This window comes from Nuphar pumila, chromosome 16 (genome assembly GCF_984573655.1).
Source record: "Nuphar pumila chromosome 16, dmNupPumi1.hap1.1, whole genome shotgun sequence".
NCBI lineage: Eukaryota > Viridiplantae > Streptophyta > Magnoliopsida > Nymphaeales > Nymphaeaceae > Nuphar > Nuphar pumila.
Window position 1 is genome coordinate 81,388,715 of NC_143264.1, and position 11,288 is coordinate 81,400,002.

Genomic DNA, 11,288 nt, shown 5'->3' on the forward strand with positions numbered 1-11,288 from the left:
AAATTGGCTAACAGAGTGAACCGCATGGGAGATATCTGGTCTGGTGATGGTTAGATAGGTAAGAGACCCAATGAGTTGTCTTTAAGGCGTGGGATCTTCCAGAAGAACCCCATCCTCCAACCGTAATTTGGCATTAATAACCTCGGGAGTCTCTACTTTCTTGTCATCAGAAATCCCAGACTTAGAACAAATATCTGTAGCAAGCTTCATCTGTGACAAAATATATCCTCGAGAAGAATATGCAACTTCAATTCCAAGAAAATATCTAAGAAAACCTAAATCAGACATATCAAAATTATTTTTTAACATATTTTTAACATCAATAATACTATTTTGATCATTCCCTGTGATAATCATGTCATCAACATAAAGTAACAATATTACGATACTCGTACCTGCATTTTTAACAAAAAGAGTAGTGTCAGTATAACAAGAATGAAATCCTAACTTTATCGTGATATCACTGAAACAATCATACCAAGCCTTAGGAGCTTGTTTAAGACCATATAATGCCTTTAAAAGCCGAAATGTTTGACCTTGCTTAATATTAATTACGGGTGGCGGATCCATGTAAACTTCTTCACTTAAACTTTCATTTAAAAAAACATTTTTTACGTCAAGTTGATAAATAGGCCATTTTTTGGTTGATGCGACAACTATTAAGGTCCTGACACTGGTCATTCTAGCTACAGGAGCGAATGTTTCTTCATAATCAATGCCATATTCTTGGGAGTATCCCTTAGCGACTAATCTAGCTTTATATCGTTCTAAAGAACCATCGCTCTTAGTTTTAACTTTGAAGACCCAGCGACAACCAATAGGTTTTTTGTGTGAGGGTAGATTAACTATTTTCCAAGTATTGACCTTTTTTAAAGCATTTAGTTCAACTTGCATTGCTTCAACCCAATGTGGTATAGATTTAGCTTGATTATAGTGAACCGGTTCAAAATAAGAATGTAGGGTTATTAAACATGCCCAATAGTTGGGGGTTAAGGAATCATAGGATACAAACCTATTTGGGGGTATTGAAATTCTAGAAGATTGTCTAACTTGTGGTTCCTCAGTGGATTCAGAAATTTGAGAGTATTTTTTGAGGGCACTAATAGTTTTTTCTTGATTTCTTCTTGAGTAAACACTTATATTGGTATCACTATCATGAACATTTATATTTGAATCACTATCATGAACATTTATATTTGAATCACTATCATTTGAGGGTGTTATGTCAAGATGGGATACCTCATGTGTATCGTTTATGTTTTCAAGAAAATCTTGTATGTCATCAATAAGATCATATAAGAATTTATAATCAATTTCATTTGTTTCTTCTATTTTATCAAAACCGTTCTCTTCTTCTAAAAATGTTACATCTTTTGAAATATATAGTTTGTCATTCTTAAAATCATAACATCTATACCCTTTTTTATTTTCACCATATCCTAGAAAAACACATTCAATTGCTTTTGGAGATAACTTATCTCTTTTATGTAATAGGACAAAACATTTGCAACCAAAAATACGAAGACGATTGAAATCGGGTGAAAATTTAAAGAGTTTTTCATAGGGAGAAGCATTTTTTAACTTAGAAGAGGGCATTCTATTGATTAGATAGGTTGAGGTTAGAACGACTTCGGCCCAAATCTTCTTTGGAATATTCCTAGAAACAAGTAATGTTCTAGCGGTTTCTATAATGTGCCTATGTTTCCTTTCCACTAGGCCATTTTGTTGGGGAGTCCTAGGACATGACTTTTGATGGCAAATGTCATTTTGGGTTAAATAGTTTTGGAATTCGTGAGATAAGTATTCGCCACCGGAATCGGATCTTAAAATAGATATGTTATTTTGAAATTGATTTTGAACCTTCTTATGAAAATCTTTAAAGAAAGTAAATACTTTCGATTTATGACTAAGAAAATAAATCCAAACATACTGAGTAAAGTCATCAATAAACGTAACATAATATGAATAGCCCCTTTAGACATAACCGGAGAAGGCCCCCAAACATCCGAATGCACCAATTCAAAAGGTCTAGATGAAAGAAAAGTTCTAGTTGGAAATGGAATAGACTTCATTTTTCCAAAAATGCAATCTTTGCAATTAATTTCTTTTTCCTTACAAAATTTGTTTCCAAAAGGAATGAGATACATTTTGGAATAACTTGGATGACCAAGTCTTTTATGCCAAGTTTCCATGTTTTTTTCTTGGACATAAGAACAAAAATAATTTGTAGGGAGATCAAGATGGTCCATATAATAGAGGTCTCCCTTTCTATGTCCTTGCCCAATCCGCTTCACGGACCGGAGATCCTGCACAAAGCAACCATTAGATGAGAAAGATATTTCACATCCATGGTCGGCAATTTGAGAAACCGAAAATAGGTTTAAATTTAGTTTGGGAACAACTCTTACTTTTGGAACACAAAAATTTTGAGAGTCTTTAAAAGAGCCAATACTTGAAATTTTTAAAAAAGTTCCATCGGCCGTAGAGACACAAGAGTCCTTTGAATTGGTGCAAACATCAATAAGTGCATTTTCATGAGGGGTCATATGAAAAAAAGCTTCGGAGTCAAGGATCCAAGAATACGTACCGGGTGATGATGTCGAGGCAATAGCCGCACCCGATGTGGAGGAAGAAACTTTTAGTATTTGTTGGAGAGCCATAGATATTTGTCCAAGAGTTTCTTTGATGTCATTGTTCTTGCCTTCATCTTCTTTGGTGGTGGTTTCTTCAAGAGCGGCCACCTTAGGCTTGAAGGTTCCAATAAGCTTTGGACAAGCGGGTTTAATGTGACCCGACTCATTGCAATAATGACAAACAATCATTTTTCTTCCTCCATTGTAGTTTCCTTGTTTCCCAAAATGAGGAGGTTTATAGGTTCTAACATTGTTACCCGGTTTTGAAACGGCAAGGACTTCATCAACATGCTTACTCATGCCAAGCCTTGTCCCCTCTTGAGTGATTTCGGCAATAGCATCCTCAATAGGAGGAAAAATAGATCTATGGAGAAGTGAGGATCTCACTTGCTCAAATTCGGGACGTAGCCCAAAAAGGAATTGAAACGATCGCTCTTGTTCCATTTGTTTTTGCCTTAAATCAATATCTTTCATAGAAACCCATTTTGGCTCCAAAAGAGCCAATTCATCCCATAGTGGGTTTAGGGCACTATAATAGTCTTGAATGCTAGAATCACCTTGCTTGGTGGTTCTAATCTTTTCTTGCAAGAAGTATGCTCTCGCAAGATCCTTTTGGGTATACATACCCTTCATAAAGGACCAAGCCTCATTGACTCGATGAAATTTAGCTATATTAGCACATACCTTAAGCTCTACATTGTTCATAAACCACGCAAGGATTTTTGCTTGATTGTTTTCCCAATCTTTCACTTCTTTTTGATGATTTTCAATAGCCTTGAGGCGAGCATCTCCTTCAAGAGCCTTTTCTTGACCTTCTTCGTTCTTAGTGAGCACAAGCTTAGGTTCCGGAACGGTACCCATGACAAAACCCCAAAGCTTCTTTCCTTTGAGATTATTTTCCATTGCCGATGCCCACATCATATAATTTTTTCCATTGAGCTTGAAAGATAGGTCAATCTTTGCCTCCATGATGTTGCTAAGAAATGAGAAGATATCCACTAAATATGAGATACACGAACCACACCTTTCCTTCAAGAATCGAGTGGCTCTGATATCATGTAATGAGATATTGCGGAAATATAAAGAGTGCATACAAGCACTTACAACAATGAATAAAAGAGACAATATCACAAGTCCACAAAGGGACAATACAAGCACAAGCCTTTAAGAAGGCAACAATATAAAAAGCCTCTTATTGAGAAGAGAGAAAGCTCTCAAGAATGAAAATACACAAGGGGTTCACCCCTATTTATACAAGAAGGAGAGGAGGAAAAAGGAGGGCCAAAGGGCCTCAAAAGAAGAGCCAAAAGGGGGCTCCCATGGAGTCGTTGGGAGCCCCCAACGGTCACATTCGTGACCGTTGGGGGCTCCAACGACTCTATGGTTGGAGCCCCTCTTTGGTTCTAAAAAATACAAAAAATAAAAACAAAAAATAAATAAAGAAATTTACATTTAAACAAAATAGTTGTTTTCTAAAACAACTATGTAAAATTACAAAAATACCCCTATCGGGTATTGATGTAATATATATATATATATATATATATATATATATATATATATATATATATATATATATATATATATATATATATATATATATATATATATATATGAGGTACATTTTAACAAACTTGTCATACAAGAAGTGCATTGACCATTATGTATAATCATGTTAAGTTGTATTATATTGACCATGGTTCCAACAAGCTTCCCCTCTTTCCTCTACTTATATATCCCCTTGTGTCAGTGTTTTCACTCTACTCCATCTTTACTTTTAATATTAACCAGTGCTTGAACATTGCCTGGCTAATTTTCTCCCTTACTATTATCATTCAATATTCACAACTCCCTGAAGCTTCTTGCCTATAAAGGCTGTGGTGCATCTTTTTTTCTTTTCTCCGTAGTAGTATGAAAGCTACCTAATGTGAACATCCATTTTCTTGTGCAGATGGACAGAACCTCTCCCGGCTCAGCTTTGTTTCATCTTAGGTAGGCTTTTTAAAGTAGTACACATAATATTTAGGATACCAGATCTAGCAACAGCATGCTACAATATAATTGGTTTGAGTATGTGGCTGCAATAAATATGGTTAGGCATTCAAAATTTCAAATCCTTTTATTCTATATCTTTCCTCTCAACATTCAAAAGGTCAAAGTGTTTATAGATAATAAAATATGGATTTTATTAAAATGAGCCAGCTTAAGCTCGGCTTGATCTTGTGGCAAGCCAACCAAGGATAAACACATGTAGCTCAGTTTATTTGTTGCATATGCCTAATGGCTCTTAGCATCTTTTTCTTTTTGTTCAAAGTGACTGCAATATTGTGCAAATTCATGGACAAATTAGTTGGCTTTTATAGTTCATATGCATTCTGCAGAATTATTTACAACTTGAAAGCATGTGAACAGTGGTGGTTGGAACAACTTAAAAAAATATATCCCATATCCAGGTATGCTTACTTCTTGGTCTCTTGCTTCAATTATATCAAATCGGAGTTACACAGCTAAGTTGGGTATGTCTACAATTTGGATGACAGGTGAAATTTTCCTTTCTTTTCATCAAGCCTAAAAATTTGAAGACAACTTTCGTGCATAGAGCTTTTATATGAATCAAAGCTATTGTCTTCTTTTAGATTGGGTACACAAAACTGTTCTTTACTATTTTAGATCTGTTCATGGTTAAAAAATCCAATGATTGGTGACTCATCTTGGGACTTGGGTAGAACAGCCTAGATATTTGGTTAGACCTTTTTCACTGTTCCTCTTTTATGAGAAAATGGTAGAAAGTCACATCAATATAAAAAGCTAATATAAAATGACAGAAATGTCTGACTTGCAGATAATATTTAAGTGATCATAAAGAATGTTGATTTAATGGACTAGTATCCTAGAAACTGAGTTATATAGAATAGAGGTTCATGACAAGTATGAGTGCTCAACTAAAATTAAAGAACTACCATGTGTTAATTGTTTAATAATTTCAAGACTTTCAACGTAAGAGCAATATCAACAGATAGCCTTATTGAATCTTGTACTTTAATGAAAGCTAACTTTTTCTTTTGGCTATGTCAAGGGAAACCCCCTCCCATCACCAACTGCACGTTGGTAGGCCTCCGGTTGGTAAAACCCTTGAGGTTCTCGGCCTATGGGTAATACCCCATGTGGGTTTTGAATCATGGTCTTCCAATGTCAGGTGACAAACCATGGTAGCCCCTAGCCAAAACTTTGTATCTCTGTGATTCATATATGCAACAACACCAATCTTGCTCAGCTAATACATAAAAGTAAAGAACGTGACATCAGTTATGCACAAAATTCGGTCAGCCTATTAAAAGACTACTTGTACACTACAAAACACCAGGTCAGCCTATAGTATAGTGCCCTTGTACATGATCTGTTTTGTTGTCTGTACAACTGCATCCTTGAGTCCTAAAACCAGGTCAGCCTATTTGGTTGACACGGTAGAAGTCCGAAGTCGACTTTGATGAGACACCAGGTTTGTCTATGTTTTAAAAACATTGGCTATTTGTTATTTGGTCTATTCATTGTTGTGCTGCTTGAGCAGTTTTTCAGCTTCATTCATGTATATGTGTCCCATGAATGTAAGAACTATTGTTCTGCTATGACGAATATGTTCTTGTAAGGCAGATATTCTTGCATCAGTATTGATGCAATAATGATCAAGACAAACCAAAAGGTTCATCCTTTTTAGGTGGACATGGTTTTGTCTTTGAGGCTGAAGAATTAATAGCCCCATCCATTGTGTTCCTGATGGTCATCATCATAAATTTTAGTGGTGTTAGTTGTGACATTGAAGCTTGTTTTTTCGCATGGAGTTACAACAATTTTAATCATCAATTTTCCTTTGAAATGATCAGGTGCACTAAATGGTCAAATTATGAAAATTGATATCTTGAAATTATTGCAGAAATTTTCTTCTTGTCCAGTTCAGAGTTGTGCTCTTTTTTGCTTGACTTGATATCATTTTTTTGAAATTTGAGATGCACTACAAAGCTTTCATGCTATGTTGGGCCATTCCCCATGATGATTGCTTTTCCTTGGTGAACTTTAGAGATCTTTTGTTTTGTACCATCTATTAGGGCGTGTTTGATGCACGGAAGGGATCTTGTTAAGAAGTTGTACATGTGTACATATATATAAATATGTATATATATATATATATATATATTATTTTTAGAATGTATCTAGGTCAGTTTTGTAACTTTTTTATTTTTCTTTTTTGTCATGGCCATTTTGGTCATTGGACCAACTAGCTGTTGTGAGCTCCCCAACGGCTATTAATCCTCTCTCTAGCCCCTGCCTTTTGTATATATATGGGACTTTTGAGGTCCCTATTCCATATGCATTATGTTATGCATATTCCATTAATAAAATATATATTTTTTATTGTGTGTGCTTTTGTGCATGTTGAGAGTTTTTTCCTTTGTGGATTGTGTTGTGTTATTGCCCTTAGACATTCTCTTTGATCTTTTGAGGTATCATTACATGGTATTAGAGTCATTGGCTTGTGGGACCTTGCTCTTGGGATTTGGGATTGTGACTCAAGAATCGGTGTCATCTACTCTTTTAAAGTGAACGTGGTGCTCGTGTTCAAGTGTTTGTGGTGTCACTCTTGCTTGTGCACCCTTCGTCTTTCTTCTCTTCCTCGTCATTTTTTTCTCATTCCTATGGCCGATAAGGAGGTTGTTACCATCGTCCCCATCAAGTTCGATGGGAACAACTACAATAGACAGGCCACGCCGATGAAGAGGTTCCTTGTAGGAAAGGAACTATGGCACTTAGTGGATGGTTCTACACTGGAACCCAACTTGTTCTTACAAAAAATGTAAAGGGACTAGAGGAAACTCTAAAAGATGGTGAAAGAGAGAAGGCTATGTTCTACTATTAGAATAAAAAAACCTTAAAAAATTGGGAAGTCGGCCATGCTGAGGTCCTTTCATGGTTCATGAGTAGCATGAACCAAGATCCATGTGACAACATCTTGAGCTATGAAAGTGCCGATGAAGCATAATTTTTTTTAAAGGAAATGTATACTCAAAAGTGCTTATTTATGAGAACTTAGAGATAAGATCCATTCATGCAAGCAAGGTGACCAATGCATGAGACAATATTATGAAAAATTTAAAAGATTATAGGATGAGATGGCTAGGTATGATCCCATATGAGATACACTTAATGATGTCAAGGAATGGAAGAAGCGTGGTAAAAAAGAAAGGGTTAAGACTCTAATATGAGCAAACATGTATTGCTATTATGCACAGACCAGAGACTCTCACATGAGATTTTGGCGGAAGTATGCATGGATGAAACAAGGCTCAAGTCTTCTATGGAACTAAAAGAACCCAAAGAAACCATTTTAGTGGTCTCTAGGCCCGATTCAAATGTTAGAACCTATAAATCTCTACACTTCAACAAATTCCAACAAGATAGTGAAAAGAAGAAAAAAAACATCACTTTTGTAAAGAACTGGGGCACATTAAATTTATTGCTCCAAGTTGAAGAAGATTGATGAGAAGAGGGTGGCTTCGGTTCCTTCCCAAGAGGGACAAACAAGAGAATTTGATGATGGTTCCGAAACCATTCCATCTTTCTTTGTCTCAACTGGTAGATGCCCTTCAACCGTTACTCAAAGTCTTTTCCTCCACCACCGATGTCACGGTCTCCACTTTCCCTCCCAGTATGAACTCTTTGTTCTTGGATTCAGGAGCATCTTTTCATGACCTCAAATGTTGATATTCTTTATTATTGTTGCACCAATTTAAATGACTCTTTTGTCTTCATGGCTGATGAAACTTATTTACATATAAAAGGCATAGGAAACATTACTAAAACTCTTGAAAACTCAAAAGAAATGTTTGTTTCAAATGTTAGGCATATTCCAAAATTAAATTTAGATCTTCTTTAAGTTTCTCAAATATCCGACCATGAGTGTAATATTTCCTTCTTATAAAAGGGTTGTTCGGTGCAAGATCAGTGTAAAAGGAAGTTTATTTGGCAATGCCATAGAGAAGAAAGTTTCTACTACATGAAATTTATTGAATTATCCAAAAAATTTATAATATTGTTAAAAATGGTGATTATAAACTTTGGCATAAACGTTTAGGTCATCCTTGTGTATCCAAAGTTCCATATTTTTCTTGTTTGAAAATTTTTTGTAATAAAGAAAATTCTAATTGCATCGATTGCATACTTGAAAAAATAAAGTCTCTTCCTTTTGTTAAACGCAATTTCATTTCTTGTCTGTCTTTTGAATTGATGCACTCAAACATTTGGGGCCCAACTCTCATTGCCTTAAAGGGTGGTTTCTCCTATTATATTGTGTTTGTAGATGATGTCTCTAGATATACTTGGATTTATTTTCTTAAGCATAAGTCAGAAGCTTTTCATTATTTTAAAATCTTTCATGCTATAATAAAAAATTAATTTAATTCTAGCGTATTCATTTTTCAATTTGATTCAAAGGGAGAGTATGTTTCAAATGATTTTTAAAAAAATCTTGATTTAAATGACATTCTTCATTAAAGGTCTTGTCCTAATACACCCCAAAAAAATGGTTTAAAAGAAAGGAAACATAGACACATTATAGAAATCACTATAATCCTTTTTATTTCAAACAATGTTCCAAAATACTTGTGGGCCAAAATGGCCTCCACTACTGTTTATCTCACAAATAGAATGCCATCATCTTAAAAAATATTACCCTTATTGAAAAACCTTTTAGTGTTCAACTAGATTACAGTAGGTTGAGAAATTTTTATTGCAAATATTTTGTTTTAAATGAAAAACAAGACAAACTCTCTCCAAAAGCCATTCATTGTGTTTTTATTGGCTATGCTTAAAATAAAAAAGGATTTAGATGATATAATGTTAAAAACAATAAATTGTATGTGTCAAAAAATGTCTACTTTGTTGAAAATGAAAACTATTTTGACTATAGTATGCCCAAGAAAGACAATGAATATTCTTTTCAGTTGGTTTTACTACCTAAAGTAAATGTTGTTGATGTACTTGATTAAGTAGAAGATGTTACCAATGTGAAACCCCAAGTAGATGATAGTAATAACCTCAATGAGAATGTCACTTTTAAACCTGAGCCACCACTCCCTTATTCTAGAAGAACTACTAAGAACCAACCTAGTGCTTTAAGAAGGTACACTCAAATAGAACAAGATGAACTTTCAACCTTATGAGATCTGCTAGAATTTCGAAATCCCTTGATCGGTTTATATCTTATGAATCTTTCTCCCCTTAACATAGGACATGTTTAACTCACATTTACTCCTATTTTGAACCAATCTTCTCAAGTAGGTCAAAGCCATGAAAATTGAAATGGAAGCTTTGGAGAGAGCTAAGACTTTAGATATTGTGAAGTTACTAAATGAAAAAAAAAAACTGAAACAATGCAGATGAGTGTACAACGTAAAAACCAAAAGTGATGAAATATTAGAAAGACACAACTAGATTGGTTGCCAAAGGATATGTTCAAGAATATAGAATCGGTTATGAGAAAACTTTTGCCCCTATAGCAAGAATGACTATTGTGAGGACCTTGATAGCTCTAACTTCCATTAGAGGTCGACCTATATATGAAATAGACTTAAAAATTGTCTTTTTAAATGAAGATTTAAAGAAAAAGTCTATATGAATCCACGCTTAGGTCTTGAGGTTCCACTTACATATATTCTCTATTTAAAAAAAAACTTTGTATGGTTTGAAAGAGTCTCTTAAAGCTTGTTATAATAGATTTAGTATTATCATGTTAAATTTGGATGTAGATCATGTTATATTAACAGTGCTTTATTCGGTATAGTCATCCTACTGTTGTATGTGTAGGGACATAATCATCACGGGTGGAGACAAACAAAGAGTTGGTCATAATAAGAATTTGCTCTTAAAACCAATTTTAAAATGACTAATCTTGGATTTTTTATATATTTTTTGGGTATTGAGGTCGTATACTCACCTCGTGGGTATTTATTAACTCATGTTAAATTTGCAACTAAGATTATTGACAAGTTTGGAATTACTAACGAGAAAAGAGTTGACACTCTAGAAGTAATTAATGCAAAAAATGAAAAATAATGATGAAACGTATTTAGAGGATCCTACATTGTAATGTTAGATGATTGAAGCTCTTACATGCTTATCCATCACCAGGTTCTCGATATTGTTCTTGCCATTCACATTGCAAGCCAATTCCAACACTCACCAACTATTGTGCATATAAGAATAATTAGATATATTCAAAAATATAATTTTAAACGCCTTTTTTATCATCTTTCTCACTTGATTTAGTTGTGTACTTTGACTCATATTGGGAGGAGAACCAAATAATCGTCATTCAACTATTGGTTTTTGTGTATTTTTAGGTAACTTGCTCGTGTTTTGAAAACATAAAAAACAACAAAAGATTTTTCTCTCATCAATGAAAGTTGAGTATCAAGTCATGACTATCACTACATTTGAAGTTGTTTGGTTGATGGGATTGCTTGAAGATATAAGGGTATATCTTATAACACCTTCAAAGTTTTGTTGCAACAATAAGAGCTTATATTATCAGCAGCCATACATTTCATTTAAGGACTAAGCACATTGAAATGAATTATTACTATGTTTGTGAAGAATATTTGA

At 34.4% G+C, this 11,288-nt stretch overlaps 1 protein-coding gene across 1 annotated transcript in view; it reads left to right on the forward strand.

Moving 5' to 3' along the window:
- Positions 1 to 5,078, forward strand: part of LOC149813819 (histone-lysine N-methyltransferase TRX1-like) — a 93,366-nt gene extending 88,288 nt beyond the window's left edge. Inside the window, exon 27 of the transcript XR_016428291.1 lies at positions 5,015 to 5,078. The gene's annotated coding sequence lies outside the window, so the exon portion shown is untranslated. The remainder of the gene's footprint in view (positions 1 to 5,014) is intronic.
- Positions 5,079 to 11,288: the final 6,210 nt, after the last annotated feature.